The sequence below is a fragment of the Martes martes genome (genome assembly GCF_963455335.1).
Source record: "Martes martes genome assembly, chromosome: 7".
NCBI lineage: Eukaryota > Metazoa > Chordata > Mammalia > Carnivora > Mustelidae > Martes > Martes martes.
In genome coordinates this window covers 105,572,120-105,590,685 of record NC_137894.1, presented here as the reverse complement: position 1 = coordinate 105,590,685, position 18,566 = coordinate 105,572,120, and the positions used below count along the sequence as shown (strand labels likewise).

Here is an 18,566-nt window from a genome sequence, read left to right as displayed (position 1 = left end):
GTAACTAATTCTTCAATAGAGGTATATATGGGGTGCTTTGGAAACATGGGACCAGATCAAGAACTTAACTCAGCCTGAGAGGAGCAGAAGAATCCAGGCTCTTCTCAGAAGTGACAACTGAACTAAGGCTTGAAGGCAGAGAAGGAGTCTTTTAAGTACATGAGGAGGTGAGCAGGAGAAGGGCATCTAGGGTGATGTTCAAATGTCTGGCTTGGACGGCGAAGTGAATAATGGTGGCCCGTAAGAGGGAGAAGAGTTGCAGACATGTTGCCTAGAAATGATGGCCTGTGTTTCACCTGAAGGTCGTCCAGTAACTGGGTGGATATGGGAGTTTGGAAGGAAGAGAAGCAGAGAAAAGCACGTTTTTATTGAAAATCTAATCTATACCAGATACTGTGTTAAGTGATTTACATGCTTTATTTCACCCATTTTTGTCAGGCTCTGTGAGTTATATATTACTGTCTCCACCTTACAGACCAGGAAAGCAAGGCCTTTTCAAACCCACACAATGACAGAGCTGCAACTTGAATCCAGGCTGTCTACACCAAAGCCTGTGTTCTTTCCAGGATCTCTGGGAGAGAAGATGGGGTTGGGGGTTGGGAGTCTCTAATCTAGAAATGATGGCTCATTCTGCATCTGCAGTTGTCTTATTAGGATCACATTTAGGTTGTTCTTTTCATGGTGATTTATGGCATATAGCTTAATTTACATCAGGTATTCCTCTTTTTCCTTTTTCTTGCCTTTTTTTTTTTCTTTGTAAGTGCTACTCAAGTAGTAATATTTTTTCTATCTTTTTTTTTTCTTTTACTAAGTGGAGCCCAATGCTGGGCTTGAACTCATGACCCTGATTCAAGAGCTGAGCTGAGATCAAGAGTCAGATGCTTAACCAGCTAAGCCACCCAGAGGCCCCAAGTCGTAATATCTTTTAAGGACTGTTTATTTTTTCTTATCTTTTTTTTTTTTTTTTTTTTTTAAAGATTTTATTTATTTATTTGTCAGAGAGAGAGAGAGCGCGAGCGAGCATAGGCAGACAGAGTGGCAGAGGGAGAAGCAGGCTCCCTGCGGGGCAAGGAGCCCGATGTGGGACTCGATCCCAGGACGCTGGGATCATGACCTGAGCCGAAGGCAGCTGCTTAACCAACTGAGCCACCCAGGTGTCCCTATTTTTTCTTATCTTATGAGTCAAAATTTGGGGTAGATTTCAGTCGGTCTTAATGCTACTGCTATGTCAGGTATAATAGTTTGTTGGCTGACTTCCAACCAACCACAATTTAATCTTCTTTGACAGGAACATAACATTTTCATAGCAGGAGAACCAATTATTACAGCTGACTAAACTCAGCTTACATTTTGTCTCAAGAAGATAAAAAGTTTATCCCAGGAGCTAGAATTAGCATACACATTAGAGGAACTGCAGCTGGTGATGTCACAAAGCATTTACTTGAGTTTATTTTTGAGGTTGCCAAAGTAGGAAACCAGTCCCCATTTACTCCGATGAGAATTTATTTTCTCTCTCTCCCCTCTACTTTTTTGTCTCTCTGACACTTTTCTTTCTTTGTTGTTAACATACTTGAGTTCGGTTTTTAAACTTATAATCCTTAAAACTGGAATATGAAGGCTTTTTTGGAGGAACTTTTTATCTGACCATATTACTAGGCATGGAGGAATATCCAGACTGTTTGGATGTCCTAGTTTCCACCCATTTCTCACTGACATTAAGAAAAAGTATCAAAAATCCTATTTAAATCATCTTGTGCCCAAGGTATTTATTGAGTAACAAACACAGATCATCCAGTAGAGGGCAGTGCTGACTTATTCATGGACGCCTTCAATAGAAGATGCAAAATTTAGTACAAAATAAAAGCCTTAATTTTTTTTAATTGAAATATAGTTAAGACACAATGTTATATTGATTCCAATTGTACAACATAGTGATTGGGTCAATCTATCCCTTTCGCTGTGCTCGCCAGAAGCATAGCTGCCATCTGTCACCATATGTTGTCATTACAGTATCATTGACTATATTTCCTAACTTTTGCCTTTTATCCCGTGAATTGTCTCCATAACTGGAAGTCTGTCCCCCCACCACTCCCCTTCACTTATTTTGTCCATCCTCTGACACCCCACTTCACCTCCCCACCCCCACCTCTGGCAACCATCAGCTCCTTCTCTGTATTTATGTGTCTGTTTCTGCTTTTTGTTATTTATTTATTATTTATTATTCTTTTAAAGAACGCCTCTGACAGACAATAGGTAGTTTTACCTAAGATGCTTTGAATTCAGCAGAAGTGCCTTTGTTACGAAGAAGTGTGGTCATCAGCTTTGCTGTCTGAACATCCAAGTTTCTCTGCTGCCTCAGCCCAGGTACTGATGAAAAGGTATCTTTCTGAGTGCTGAGCCAAAACTAAGGTGGTATAGACACTATGTCCCACTGTCCCAGGCCCAGGGCCCATCAGTGTTCCTTTACAGACTTTGGCATGAGGCTTGTCCTGGGGAAGATGATTCAGAGTGTCGGTGGTGCCTGCTGCCCCTAACTGGTCCTCAGGCTGGTCTGTGGCTCCTTTGAAGAGAAGAGTTTGAAGCTGGTAGGATCTGGTGGAGTTAAACAAGCCTTTGTGAGGCCAAGCAAAGAGACCAATACATAGGGCATGGGGGAAGGACGAGACGACTCTTTCTTCCCTTCTTCAGGAAACCAGTGACTACCCTACAGAATGGAAACCTTGGAGAAAGAAGCCTTGACACCAGACTTGATGTTCTTGCAATCGTGGGTGGAAGCAATGAGGTTTCCATAACTGATTCTGTAGGAGTCAGTCATGGACGAGTGGGAGTAGAGGCAAAAGATTAGGAGAGATAGTTGAGGTTGTTGCTGACATTCTGCTTTGTAAGTTCACATAAATTTCCTCTTTGGGGATACTCGACTGTAGATGAGAGACATCAATTTTTTTATAAGTACATCACCATATTTTTTAAATTGAGATAAAATTGACATTAGTTTCAAGTGCCCAACATAATGATCAGATATTTCTGTATAAAGCAAAATGATCACTGCAGCAAGCCTAGTTAATGTCTGTCACCACATAAGGTTACAACTTCTTTTTTGTGATAAGAACTTTAAAGATCTACTCTCTTACCAACTTTCAAAAACACAATATAGTATTATTAACTGTAGTCACTATGCTATACGTTACAACTCCATGATATTTAATGTATAACTGGAAGTTTGTACCTTTTGACTAGTTGCACTCGTTTTGCCCACCTCACACCCCATGTCTCTGGCATCACCAATCTCTTCTCCGTATCTATTAATCTGCTTTTATTTTTTAAGGTTCCACATATAAGTAAGATCACGTGGTATTTGTCTTTCTCTGTCTTATTTTACTTAATATAATGCCCTCAAGTTCCATCCATGTTGTCACAAATGGCAAGATTTCATTCTTCTTATGGCCAAATAATATTCCATTGTATGTGTATACCACATTTTTTTGATCCATTCGTCCATCAGTGGACACTTAGGTGACCTCCCAGTCTTGGCTATTATGAAAAATGCTGCAATGAACGTGGGAATGCATGTATCTTTTCAAGTTAGTGTTTTTGTTTCCTTTGGATAAATACTCAGAAGTGGAATTGTTGGATCATACGGTAGTTCTATTTTTTTTTTTTCTTTAGGAATCTCTGTACTGTCTTCTATATTGACTACACTGACTTATATACAACCAACAATGCACAAGGGTTTCCTTTTCTCTACATCATCATCAACACTTGTTATTTTTTGCCTTATTGATAACAGCCATTCTAACAGGTGTGAGGTGATAGCTCACTGTAGTTTGATTTGTATATCCTTGATGATTAATGATGTTGTGTACTTTTTCATGTACCTGTTGACCATCTCTAAGTCTTTGTAAATGTCTATTCAGATCCTCTGCCCATTTTTTTAAAAATTTTTAATTTTTTTATAAACATATAATGTATTTTTATCCCCAGGGGTACAGGTCTGTGAATTGCCAGGTTTATACACTTCACAGCACTCACCATAGCACATACTCTCCCCAATGTCCATAACCCCACCACCCTCTCCCTCCCCCCTCCCCCAAGCAACCCTCAGTTTGTTTTGTGAGATTAAGAGTCTCTTATGCTTTGTCTCCCTCCCGATCCCATCTTGTTTCATTTATTCTTTTCCTACCCCCAAACCCCCACATTGCATCTCCACTTTCTCATATCAGGGAGATCATATGATAGTTGTCTTTCTCCGACTGACTTATTTCGCTAAGCATAATACCCTCTAGCTCCATCCACGTCCTCGCAAATTCCTCTGCCCATTTTTAATTGGATTATTTGTTTTGTTTTGTTGCTACTGAGTTGCATGAGTTCTTTATATATTTTAGATATTGTCCCTTTTTCAGGTAACATGATTGGCAAATGTTCTTTCCCATTCAGTATGTTGCCTTTAATTTGTTAATGGTTTTCTTTGCTATGCAAAAGAATTTTAGTTTGATATAATCTCATTTGTTTATTTCTGCTTCCCCTTTTGTCTCTGCCTGCCTTTCTGCCTACTGTGATTTCTCGCTGTCAAATAAATAAATAAAATCTTAAAAAATAAAAAGAAAAAAAAGGAAACTATAGGCCAATATTTTTTATGAATACTGCTGCAAAAATCCTTAACAAAATACTAGCAAACCAAATCCAATAGCATATTATGAGGATTAAACCCCATCATCAACCCCATCATTATCACAAGAATTACAAGGGTGATTCTATGTAAGAAAACAAATCAATGTAACACACTGCATTAATAAAATGAAAGGAAAAGAAACCATGATCATCTCAGTTGATGCAGAAAAAAAATTTGAAAACACTCAGAAAACCAGGATAAAAAGAAACTTCCTCAACATGATAAAGGACTTTATGAAAAATCTGCAGCTAAGATCATAATCAATGCTGAAATACTGAAAGCTTTCCCTCTAACATTAGGATCAGGACGAAAGACTGCTTTCACAGCTCCTATTTTTGAACTGGAATTGCTGGCCCAGGGCAGTTAAACAAGAAAAAAACCAGCCAAACAAACAAGAGCCAATCAAATTGGAAAGGAAGAAGTAAAACTTTCTCTATTCACAGATGATATGATCCTGTTTCCCAAGAATCCACATAAATACTATTAGTTTAATAAATTTTACAACAAAATTTTGGGATACAAGATCAACATGCAAAAATCAGTGTGTTTCTACATACCAGCAATGAATAATACACAAAGGATATTAAGAAACAGTTCAACTTGCAATAGCGTCAAAAAGAATACAATAACTAGGAATATATTTACCCAAATAGATAAAAAACAGAAAACTACAAAACATTGCTGAAAGAAATTAAAGACAACATAAATGGAAAGACATCCCATGTTTATGGACTAAATCTTAATATTGTCAAGATGACAATACTACCCAGCACAATCTGACATTTAATGAATTCCCCATCAGTCTTCAAATGGCCTATTTTGCAGAAATGCAAAATTGATCCTTAAATTTATATAGAGTTGTGAGTTGCCTGGAATAACTAAAAGAGTCAAAAAGAACACAATTCGTGTGTAGCTTGTAATAGATTAGGAACAGAAGGCTAAAAAAAGATAAGGCTGTTGCAGCTGGTCCCAAAGAGTTGCACTAAACAATTAACCACTTAGATGTTTGCTATACTGCAATAGATGACAGGCATTGGAGTGACAGCAGCTTCTGTCCCCAAAGAATCTGTGTCAGGGGTTGGCAAACAACAACTTGGGGGGACAGATCCAACTCTTTTTTTTTTTCCAATGAGGTGAAATTCACAATCTAAAAAAAATTAATAAACTATTTTTTCAGAACAGTTTTAGGCTCACAACAAAATTGAACAGAATGTATAGAGACTTCCTATATACCCCTTATCCCTACACATGCACAATATCCCCCATCAACACCTTGCACTGGAGGCTACATTTGTTATATATATATACATATATATATATATGTATATATATAAATAAAATGAACTAACTGATTATCTAACCACATCATTATCACCCAAAGTCCATGGTTTGCATTAGGGTTTACTTTGTCATTGTATATTGTATAGGTTTTGACAAATGTATAACAGCATATATCTATGATTATGATATCATACCGAGTATCTTCACTGCCTTAAAAATTCTATGTTCTGCCTGTTCTTACCTCCCTCCACACCATCAAACCCAGACAACCAATGATCTTTTTACTTACAGTTTTGCCTTTTCCAGAATGTCATATAGTTGGAATTATACAGTGTGTAACACTTTCAGATCAGCTTCTTTCACTTAATAGTATGCATTTAAGTTTCCTTTATGCCTTTTCATGGTTTGATAGCTCACTTTTCTTTAGTACTGAATAATATTCCATACTCTGGATATACCATAGTTTGTGTATCCATTCACCTACTGAAGGATCTCTGGGTTGCTTCCAAGTTTTGGGAATCATGAATAAAGCTGCTCTAAACATCCTTGTAAAAGTTTTTGTATGGACACGCATTTTCAGTTCATTTGAGTAAATACCAAGGAACATAATTGCTGGACCATATGGTAAGAGTGTGTTCTATTTTGTAAGAAATTACCAAACTGTCTCCCAAGAATGGCTATTATCATTTTGCATTCCCCCAGTAATGAATAAGTGTTCCTTTTGCTCCACATCCTTGTCTGCATTTGGTATCGCTTGTGTTTTAGATTTTGGTCATTCTAAAAGGTATGTAATCGTATCTTATTGATGTTTTATTTTGCAATTCTCCAATGGCATATGATGTTGAACATCTTTTCATATACTTGTTATCTACATACCTTCTCAATACACATCCGTTCAGGTCTTCTGCCCATTTTTAAATTGGTGTGTTTGTTTTTGTATTGTTGAGGTCTAAGTATTCTTTGTATATTTTGGATAACAGTTCTTTATCAGATGTCTTTTATGATACTTTCTCCTTGTCTGTAGCTTGTCTTTTTATTCTCCTCACCCAGTCTTTTGCAGAGCAGATTTTTTCGATTTTTTTCTTTTTAAAGAATTTATTTATTTATTTGACAGAGATCACAAGTAGGCAGAGAGGCAGGCAGAGAGAGTGAGTGGAGGAAGCAGGCTTCCCGCTGAGCAGAGAGCCCGATGTGGGGCTCGACCCCAGGACCCTGGGATCATGACCCGAGCCAAAGGCAGAGGCTTTAACCCGCTGAGCCACCCAGGCGCCCCAGATGTTTTCAATTTTAATGAACTCCAGCTTATCAACCATTTCTTTCATGGATCGTACCTTTGGTGTTGTATCTAAAAAGTCATTACTATACTCAAGTTCATTTATGTTTTGTCCTTTGTTATCTCCTAGGAGTTTTATAGTTTTGCATTTATATTTAGGTCTAATATCCACTTTGAGTTTATTTTTGTAAAGGGTATAAAGTGCGGGTCTAGATTCATGTTTTTGCATAGGAATGTTGAGTTGCTCTATACCATCTGTTGAAAAGATTGGTTTTTGCTCCATTATATTGTCTTTGTTCCTTTGCTAAAGATCGGTTGACTATTTTTGTGTGGGGCTATTTATAAGCTCTATATTCTATTCCATTAATCTATTTGTCTATTCTTTCAATGCCACACTATCTTGATTTCTGTGGCTTTTCAGTAAGCCTTGAAGCCAAGTATTGTCAGCCCTCCAACTTTGTTCTTTAGTATCGTGCTGTCTATTCTGGGCTTTTGCCTCTCCATATTAACTTTTGACTCAGTTTGTCAATTTCCACAAAATAACTTGCTGGAATCTTTATTGGAATTACATTGAATCTATAAATCAATTGGGAAGAATTGACACCTTGCTGAGGGTGCTTCTGGAAGAGAGTCATATTTGAATCAGCAGACTGTGTAAAGGTCACCCTCACCATTATGGGTGGGCATCATCCAATCCATTCAAAAAAGCAGAAGGAAGGCAAATCTGTCCTATGCTTGAGCTGGGATATACATCTCCTGCCCTCACACAGCAGTGCTCCTGGTTCTTGGGCATTTGGTCTTGGGCAGTGACTTACACCATCAGCTCCTTTGGTTCCCAAACCTTCAGACTTGGAGCGAATTGCATCACTTGTTTTTCTGGTTCTCCAGCTTACAGACAACAGATCATGGGACTTCTTGGTCTCTATAATTGTATGAGCCAATTCCTATAATAAATGTCTTACACACACACCCATAACTTATTGGTTCCGTTTTTCTGGAGCCCTAATATACTCTTCTATCTTAGCATATCAATTGTACTTTTTTTTTTTTTTTAAGATTTTATTTATTTGAGAGAGAGAGAGAGCGCACCAGCAGCGGGGGAGGGGCAGAGGGAGAAGCAGACTCCCTGCTAAGCAGGGAGCCCTGTGCAGGGGCTCCATCCCAGGACCCTGGGATCATGACCTGAGCCGAAGGCAGACGCTCGACCAACTGAGCCACCCAGGTGCCCTCAATTATACTTTTAAAAAAACTTTTTAAAGTGGTTGCCCTAGAGTTTGCAATATGCATTTATAATTCATCCGAGTTTACTTTCAAATAACATTATTTTGCTTCACAGGTAGTACAAGCATCTTGTAACACCAAATTATTCCTACTTTAAAATAATTACAGATTTATGGGAAGTTGCAAAAATGGTACGGAGAGGTCCTGTGTACTCTTCACTCCGTGTTCCCCACTGGTAACATTTTACATAATTTTAGAACAATAACAGAACCAGGAAATTGTTATTAGCACAATCCATAGACCTTATTAAAATTTCACCAGTTGCACCTATATATATCTGTATGTAGGTTTGTGTGCATGTGTGTGGTTCTATGCAATATTTTCACATGTAGATTTGAGTAACCACCACCACTGACTAGAAACGTTTATTGCTATATGCAAGGGGAAGTTTGAAACGAGGCATTTAATGAGAGAGTAGGGAACAGGGACAGAGACAGGGAAGGAGAGAGACAGAGAGGGAGAGAGAAGAGAATCATACAGTGAATTGTTCATGTCTAAGAGACTCAAGATAATGTGGCAATCAGCTGTCTAAAGAAACAATCAATTCAATGATATGCAGAACTACATGTGGCTAACAGGCAGCAAAATTTTCCTAGTACGGAACCCCATAAGATTACTAAAGATAAGGAAATAATTTATATGAGACCCAAGACTATTCAAGTAAGACCATGTCTGCCTGCAGAATATGAGAACAGTAAACAGTAACCCGAATGTTTCTATGATTATAGGCAAACAGAGGCAGAGGAATGCAGGAATGTTTCCTTTAAGCAGGGAACAGAAGAAGGAGCATGTGTCCACCATGGCCAGACTTTAGCACTCCTGGACTGCGGCCACTTGGCACTATGAAAACAAAGCATATCTAACAAATTCCCAAAAGTATCTAGGGGTTGTGGTATCTCCATTCAAGAAGCACAAATGTCTTCTCTTCTACAGGAAGAATATTCTTCTCCCTAACTTCCTCAGTTCCTGTTTCCACTCACTGGGGGCTTTCTTCGTGTTTTTTTATTTTTTCCTCCAGAGACTGCCAATAATGGGGGAATCTGGATTTTTCTTATTTTTTTGAAGATCTGGATTTTTAAAGTTTTTTTTTTTAAAGATTTTATTTATTTATTTGACAGAAAGAGCGAGAGAGCACAAGTAGGCAGAGCAGCAGAGTAAAAGGGAGAAGCAGGTTCCCCACTGAACAGGGAGCCTGATGTGGGGCTTGATCCCAGAATCCTGGGATTATGACCTGAGCCAGAGGCAGATGCTTAACCAACTGAGTCACCCAGGTCCCCCTAAAGTAATTTATATATGCTTTTATTATGGAAATATAATATAATATAATAATATATAATATAATATAATATATATAATAATAATATATAATATAATATAATATAATAAATATAATATAATATAAATATAATATAATATATATTATATATAATATAATATAATATATAATATATTAATATATTATTATATATGCATTATTATGGAAAGTGACAGTTTTCTTACACATGACTGCCTTCCATCCTGGCTGATCTATCTCTAGTAGGCCTGAGCCCATACCATCAAAAGTGACCATTACCAATAGGAGAGAAGGGGATACCATTCTATCAGAGCTGAAATGTAAAACAAAGGCTACCAATTGTATGAAAGGCCTTGGCTGAGACTTTATTCAAAGCATTTTAATGGCACTCAGGGAAAACTGGTTTGTTAAAATCTAGCAATTCTTTTTCTATCAACTTAAGAACTTCAGAGAGGGGGCGCCTGGGTGGCTCAGTGGGTTAGGCATTTGCCTTCGGCTCAGGTCATGATCTCAGGGTCCTGGGATCGAGCCCCGCATCGGGCTCTCTGCTCGGCAGGGAGACTGCTTACCCCTCTCTCTGCCTGCCTCTCTGCCTACTTGTGATTTCTCTCACTGTCAAATAAATAAATAAAATCTTTAAAAAAAAAAAACCAAAAACTTCAGAGAGGGTCACCTGGGTGGCTCAGTCGGTTAAGCATCTGCCTCTGGCTCAGGTCATAATCCCAGGATTCTAGGATGGAGTTCTGCATCAGGCTTTTTGCTAAGCAAGGAGTCTGTTTCACCCTCTACCCTTCCTCCCTGCTCATGATTTCTCTCTCTCTCCCTCCCCCTCTCTCAAATAAATAAGTAAAATATCAAAATAAATAAATAAATAAATAAATAAATGGAACTTCAAGGAGGTTTAACTTTCAAGGAAAGGAAACTTTCATTGAAATTAAACTTTCAATTTAATGTGGGCTTACCGTTTGTTGTATTAACCCACTAAGATGGGTACTGCGGACTCTTCAAAAGAAGCATTCGTTTTGCTACTTGATCTCGAGGAGCTTAAAGTTTCACTGGATAATAGCATATTAATCCTGAAAATAATTAGAGATATCAGATATATTTCCCATCAGAAGTAATTACAAAAGAGGTGAGACTAGGGAAGAGATGGTTATGGCTCTGGAGAGCCACATACATCTTTCTGGAGGATGGAAATGGGGAGCTGGGGGAAGAGGTATGCAACAGAATTGGAAAGGGAGAAGGAAGGGATGTTTAAGGAAACTTAATTATTGCAAGTAACATTCTTCAACACATTTCAAGAAAAAGAAACCAGAAGCTTGGTAGGCAGACTGGAAAATAAAACATTAAGGTGGGGAGCTGATGTCTGTTGCACTTTCCTCATTGTTTTAAAGTTATATTTGGCTTATGCCAAGGAATAGCCTTTCACATCAGAATGTAAGGTAGTCCAGGAATTAAAAAGGATGGAATTTCTATAGCATCAACACCTACAACATTCTCCATTAGACTCTCCATTGTTCTCAACCATGACCTAATTTCTATGCACTTTAAGTGGGTCCCTTGGACGCTTGTAGATCAAAACCCCTCATTTTAAAATTCTTAATATTAACACATGTAGGTGTTTAGAAGGAAGCAATGAAATGTTTTGAAGCTTATTTGTAGTGGAAAAGTATCAAGACTAGTATCTTGATATTCTGTGTAAATAGTAGTGTTCTGATTAAATTCTGTTTTTATTGTGCCGTTTACTTTGGGAGGTAAATCTTGGCTTGAGAACAAGGATGTTTAGCAATGAACTAATATTTGTTTTGCCAAAACAGACAGTCAGCTAAGAGTAAGTCTGTGTGCTGTCAGAAGCACATTTTAAGGTGTTAAATTATAGCATATGGTGTTAGTCTTTTTCCTCTGGTTGTGAAAGGACTCTGTTTTAAGGGACCATTGCCTTGACTTGTGGGGACTTGTGTGATGGCCGCTTACCTTCAGCACCATCCTGGTTTCATGAAAACATACAGAGACATGAGTAGAGGGAACAGCCAGTGCTCTTTCCAAATGCGAATGAAGAAGGGGCTGAATGGAGAATGCTTTCCTTCTTGATTCTGGCAGTTGTTTCTCTGCTCATAATGGAAATAAGGTAGCTTATATCTGAACCCACTTTTTACAATTATTGGACTTCTATAAATGGTTGAAATTCTGTCCACTCTGAATGGACGAATCCAGGAAAGGCCAGGGTTCCACTGCGCTGCCTATTGTGCCCCATAGGCCTCTGGGGAGCCCCTTCATTTATTCATCTTTTACCTGCTTCGCACACTTTAGATTCAGTTTTGAGATAAATTCTGCTCAAAATAGGAAGAGGCAATCCTGACGGATGCTACTGTGACAAGAACTTGCTGAGTATCTTCGCCAGAGGCAGCAGATTCTGAGGCTGGATTTTTCTCACTGGTAAAGACAACAAATGAGGACAATTAAGCACTGCAAAGATATTTGTGATAACAGTTGTTTTTCTGATCATAGCGGCTGATCCTTTGAACATATAATTGAATTCCAAAATGAACTATGATTCTATTCAGGTAAAAGGAAATTCACGATGTTGAAATTTGTATATTAACTTGTTCTCATTTTCCAACGCAAGACTCGCTAGTGAGGCGAAATGACCCTGTGGTGCTATTATAGTTTGTGTATTACAGATACAGCTCTGTTCCCCTTTCACCTTCCCCAGAACTGGAGTTTCTGGTGGAGAATCCAGGTACGCATCCGTGGTATGGTCTGGCTTGGGACACTAAATCTAATTCAATCCTTACATTTTACAGAAGGGAAACAGGCTCAGAGGAAACTCTTGGAATTTTATCAGTGGAGTGAGACTCAGTGTAGTATCTTTAAGCACCATAGTTCAAAAGCCATTTATCATCATCAGAAGAAAACCCATATTGCAAAGGTAACAAACTAATGAGGGCAACTCTTGAGCAATATTATATCAAGTAGTAATTGAGGTAAACAATTGGTCAAGATCAAAGTTTAGCTAGTGTAGGTCTTCCTTGGAGAATCAGACCCATATCACAACAGTACTTGATGCATCACAATTGAAAACATTCTTATTGCTTTCAAGTGCAAGGGTAATTCTTTAGGTCTAGAATATACAAGTTTATGAACAAAGTGTGTCTTTCAGGTTGGAATCTAAGAACAAAGGAAACAACAATTAAAAACTACAATTCTCGGAGGGGAGAAAGATGGCGGAGAAGTAGCAGGCTGAGACGACATCGGGTAGCAGGAGATCAGCTAGATAGTTTATCTAACCATTGTGAACACCTACATATCCAACGGGAAACTGAAGAGAAGAAGAGCAACAATTCTAGAAACAGAAAATCGATCACATTCTGAAAGGTAGGACCTGCGGAGAAGTGAATCCAAAGCGACAGGAAGATAGACCCCGGGGGGAGGGGCCGGCACCTGGCAAGCGGCGGAGCGACGGAGCACAAAACCAGGACGTTTAAAAGTCGGCTCCACTGGGAGACATCGCTCCAGAGGCTAAACTGGGGGGAAACCCAGGTGGGGTCAGCATAACCCCAGGTCCCGCGGGGTCACAGAAGGACTTGGGGTGTCTGAGTGCTGCAGAGCTCGCAGGTATTAGAGCGGGGAAGCCGGCTACAGCGACAGAGCCGAGGACTGAGCTCTCAGCCCGGGGTACCTTGTGCCGGTTGCAGGCTGGGTGGGCTCGGAGAGCGGCTGGAGGCCACGGAGACAGAAGCGACTGGGCGCTTTTCTCCAGGCTCCAGCAATTGACTGCTTTCCTCAAGGTGCGACCGCAAGCCAGGGAGGCGGGGCGGTTGGGCACTTTTCTCTAAGGATGCACTGAGGAGCGGAACCCCAAGCTCTGGGCTTGGGAGTCTGCCATCTTCATTCTCGTCCTCCAGAACTCTACAGAAAGCGCTCAGGGAACAAAAGCTCCCGAAAGCAAACCCAAGCGGATTACTTATCCCGGCCCCTGGCAAGGGCGGTGCAATTCCGCCTGCGGCAAAGACACTTGAGAATCACTACAACAGGCCCCTCCCCCAGAAGATCAACAAGAAACCCATCCAAAACCAACTTCAGTCACCAAGAACAGCGGAATTCCACAGCAGGAGAAAACAAACCTTATCTGGACAAAATGACAAGGCGGAAAAACTCACCTCAAAAAAAAGAACAAGAGGCCGTACCGAAGGCTGGAGACCTAATCAATACGGACATTGGTAACATGACAGATCTAGAGTTCAGAATGACGATTCTCAAGGTTCTAGCCGGGCTCGAAAAAGGCATGGAAGATGTTAGAGAAACCCTCTCTGGAGAGATAAAAGCCCTTTCTGGAGAAATAAAAGAACTAAAATCTAACCAAGTTGAAATCAAAAAAGCTATTAATGAGGTGCAATAAAAAATGGAAGCTCTCACTGCTAGGATAAATGAGGCAGAAGAAAGAATTAGTGACATAGAAGACCAAAGGACAGAGAATAAAGAAGCTGAGCAAAAGAGAGACAAACAAATACTGGACCATGAGGAGAGAATTCGAGAGATAAGCGACACCATAAGACGACACAACATTAAAATAACTGGGATTCCAGAAGAAGAAGAAAGAGAGAGGGGAGCAGAAGGTGTATAGGAGACAATTATTGGAGAGAATTTCCCTAATATGGCAAAGGGAACAAACATCAAAATCCAGGAGATGCTAAGAATGCCCCTCAGAATCAATAAAAATAGGTCCACACCTCATCACCTGATAGTAAAATTTACACGTCTTAGCGACAAAGAGAAAATCCTGAAAGCAGCCTGGGAAAAGAAGTCTGTAACATACAAGGGTAAAAACATTAGATTGGCAGAGGACCTATCCACAGAGAGCTGGCAGGCCAGAAAGAACTGGCATGATATATTCAGAGCACTAAACAAGAAAAACATGCAGCCAAGAATACTATATCCGGCTAGGCTATCATTGAAAATAGAAGGAGAGATAAAGAGCTTCCAGGACAAACAAAAGCTGAAAGAATTTGCAAACACCAAACCAGCTCGACAGGAAATGTTGAAAGGGGTCCTCTAAGCAAAGAGAGACCCTAAAAGTAGTAGATCAGAAAGAAACAGAGACAATATACAGTAACAGTCACCTTACAGGCAATACAATGGCACTAAATTCATATCTCTCAATAGTTACCCTGAATGTTAATGGGCTAAATGCCCCAATCAAAAGACACAGGGTATCAGAATGGATAAAAAAACAAAACCCATCCATATGCTGCCTACAAGAAACTCATTTTAGACCCGAAGACACCTCCAGATTTAAAGCAAGGGGGTGGAAAACAATGTACCATGCTAATGGACATCAGAAGAAAGCTGGGGTGGCAATCCTTATATCAGATCAATTAGATTTTAAGCCAAAGACTATAATAAGAGATGAGGAAGGACATTATATCATACTCAAAGGGTCTGTCCAACAAGAAGACCTAACAATCTTAAATATCTATGCCCCTAACATGGGAGCAGCCAACTATATAAACCAATTAATAACAAAATCAAAGAAATACATCGACAGTAATACAATAATAGCAGGGGACTTTAACACTCCCCTCACTGAAATGGACAGATCATCTAAGCAAAAGATCAATAAGGAAATAAAGGCCTTAAATGACACACTGGACCAGATGGACATCACAGATATATTCAGAACATTCCATCCCAAAGCAACAAAATATACATTCTTCTCTAGTGCACATGGAACATTCTCCAGAATAGACCACATCCTGGGTCATAAATCAGGTCACAATCGGTACCAAAAGATTGAGATCATTCCCTGCCTATTTTCAGACCACAATGCTCTGAAGCTAGAACTCAATCACAAGAGGAAATTTGGAAAGAACGCAAATACATGCAGACTAAACAGCATCCTTCTAAAAAATGAATGGGTCAACCAGGAAATTAAAGAAGAATTGAAAAAATTCATGGAAACAAATGATAATGAAAACACAACGGTTCAAAATCTGTGGGACACAACAAAGGCAGTCCTGAGAGGAAAATATATAGCGGTGCAAGCCTTTCTCAAGTAACAAGAAAGGTCTCAAATACACAACCTAACCCTACACCTAAAGGAGCTGGAGAGAGAACAACAAAGAAAGCCTAAACCCAGCAGGAGAAGAGAAATCATAAAGATCAGAGCAGAAATCAATGAAATAGAAACTAAAAAAACAATAGAACAAATCAACAAAACTAGGAGCTGGTTCTTTGAAAGAATTAAGAAGATTGATAAGCCCCTGGCCAGACTTATCAAAAAGAAAAGAGAAAGGACCCAATAAATAAAATCATGAATGAAAGAGGAGAGATCACAACCAACACCAAAGAAATACAAACAATTATAAGAACATACTACGAGCAACTCTACGCCAACAAATTTGACAACGTGGAAGAAATGGATACATTTCTAGAGACGTATAAACTACCACAACTGAACCAGGAAGAAATAGATAACCTGAACAGACCCATAACCAGTAAGGAGATTGAAACAGACATCAAAAATCTCCAAACAAACAAAAGCCCAGGACCAGACGGCTTCCCAGGGGAATTCTACCAAACATTTAAAGAAGAATTAATTCCTATTCTCCTGAAACTGTTCCAAAAAATAGAAATGGAAGGAAAACTTCCAAACTCATTCTATGAGGCCAGCATCACCTTGATCCCAAAACCAGACAAGGATCCCACCAAAAAAGAGAATTACAGACCAATATCTTTGATGAACACAGATGTGAAAATTCTCACCAAAATACTGGCCAATAGGATCCAACAGTACATTAAAAGGATTATTCACCACGACCAAGTGGGATTTATTCCAGGGCTGCAAGGTTGGTTCAACATCCACAAATCCATCAATGTGATACAATACATTAATAAAAGAAAGCGTAAGAACCATATGATACTTTCAATAGATGCTGAAAAAGCGTTTGACAAAGTGCAGCATCCCTTCCTGATTAAAACTCTTCAAAGTGTAGGGATAGAAGGCACATATCTCAATATTATCAAAGCCATCTATGAAAAACCCACCGCAAATATCATTCTCAATGGAGAAAAACTGAAAGCTTTTCTGCTAAGGTCAGGAACACGGCAGGGATGTCCGTTATCACCACTGCTGTTCAACATAGTACTAGAAGTCCTAGCCTCAGCAATCAGACAACAAAAAGAAATTAAAGGCATCCAAATTGGCAAAGAAGAAGTCAAACTCTCACTCTTTGCAGATGATATGATACTATATGTGGAAAACCCAAAAGGATCCACTCCAAAACTGCTAGAACTTATACAGGAATTCAGTAAAGTGTCAGGATATAAAGTCAATGCACAGAAATCAGTCGCATTTCTTTACACTAACAAGAGAGAAGAAAGAGAAATTGAGGAGTCAGTCCCATTTACAATCGTACCCAAAACCATAAGATACCTAGGAATAAATCTAACCAAAGAGGCAAAGAATCTATACTCAGAAAACTATAAAGTACTCATGAAAGAAATTGAGGAAGACACAAAGAAATGGAAAAATATTCCATGCTCATGGATTGGAAGAACAAATATTGTGAAAATGTCTATTCTACCTAAAGCAATCTACACATTTAATGCAATCCCTATCAAAATCCCATCCATTTTTTTGAAAGAAATAGAACAAATAATCCTAAAACTTATACGGAACCAGAAAAGACCTTGAATAGCCAAAGGAATATTGAAAAAGAAAGCCAAAGTCGGTGGCATCACAATCCCAGACTTCAAGCTCTATTACAAAGCTGTCATCATCAAGACAGTATGGTACTGGCACAAAAACAGACATATAGACCAATGGAACAGAATAGAGAGCCCAGAAATAGACCCTCAACTCTATGGTCAACTAATCTTCGACAAAGCAGGAAAGAATATCCAATGGAAAAAAGACAGCCTCTTCAACAAATGGTGCTGGGAAAATTGGACAGCCACATGCAGAAAAATGAAATTGGACTATTTCCTTACACCACACACAAAAATAGACTCAAAATGGATGAAGGACCTCAATGTGAGAAAGGAATCTATCAAAATCCTTGAGGAGAATGCAGGCAGCAACCTCTTGGACCTCAACCGCAGCAACTTCTTCCTAGGAACATCGCCAAAGGCAACAGAAGCAAGGGCAAAAATGAACTATTGGGATTTCATCAAGATCAAAAGCTTTTGTACAGCAAAGGAAACAGTTACCAAAACCAAAAGACAACTGACAGAATGGGAGAAGATATTTGCAAACGACATATCAGATAAAGGGCTAGTATCCAAAATCTATAAAGAGCTTATCAAACTCAATACCCAAAGAACAAATAATCCAGTCAAGAAATGGGCAGAGGACATGAACAGACATTTCTGCAAAGAAGACATCCAGATGGCCAACAGACACATGAAAAAATGCTCCACATCACTCGGCATCAGGGAAATACAAATCAAAACCACAATGAGATACCATCTCACACCAGTCAGAATGGCTAAAATTAACAAGTCAAGAAAAGACAGATGCTGGCGAGGATGCGGAGAGAGGGGAACCCTCCTACACTGCTGGTGGGAATGCAAGCTGGTGCAACCACTCTGGCAAACAGTGTGGAGGTTCCTCAAAAAACTGAAAATAGAGCTACCTTATGACCCAGCAATTGCACTACTGGGTATATATCCTAAAGATACAAACGTGGTGCTCCGAAGGGGCACGTGCACCCGAATGTTTATAGCAGCAATGTCCACAATAGCCAAACTGTGGAAAGAGCCTAGATGTC

At 39.2% G+C, this 18,566-nt stretch overlaps 1 long non-coding RNA gene across 1 annotated transcript; it reads right to left on the bottom strand.

The window, feature by feature from the left end:
* Positions 1 to 1,743: 1,743 nt before the first annotated feature.
* Positions 1,744 to 12,165, bottom strand: LOC308346095. Its single transcript, XR_013967139.1, has 3 exons — positions 11,773 to 12,165; positions 10,761 to 10,874; positions 1,744 to 2,918 (listed from the first exon to the last, which is right to left on the bottom strand). It is a non-coding gene; the product is annotated as an uncharacterized lncRNA (long non-coding RNA).
* Between the last annotated feature and the right edge of the window lie 6,401 nt (positions 12,166 to 18,566).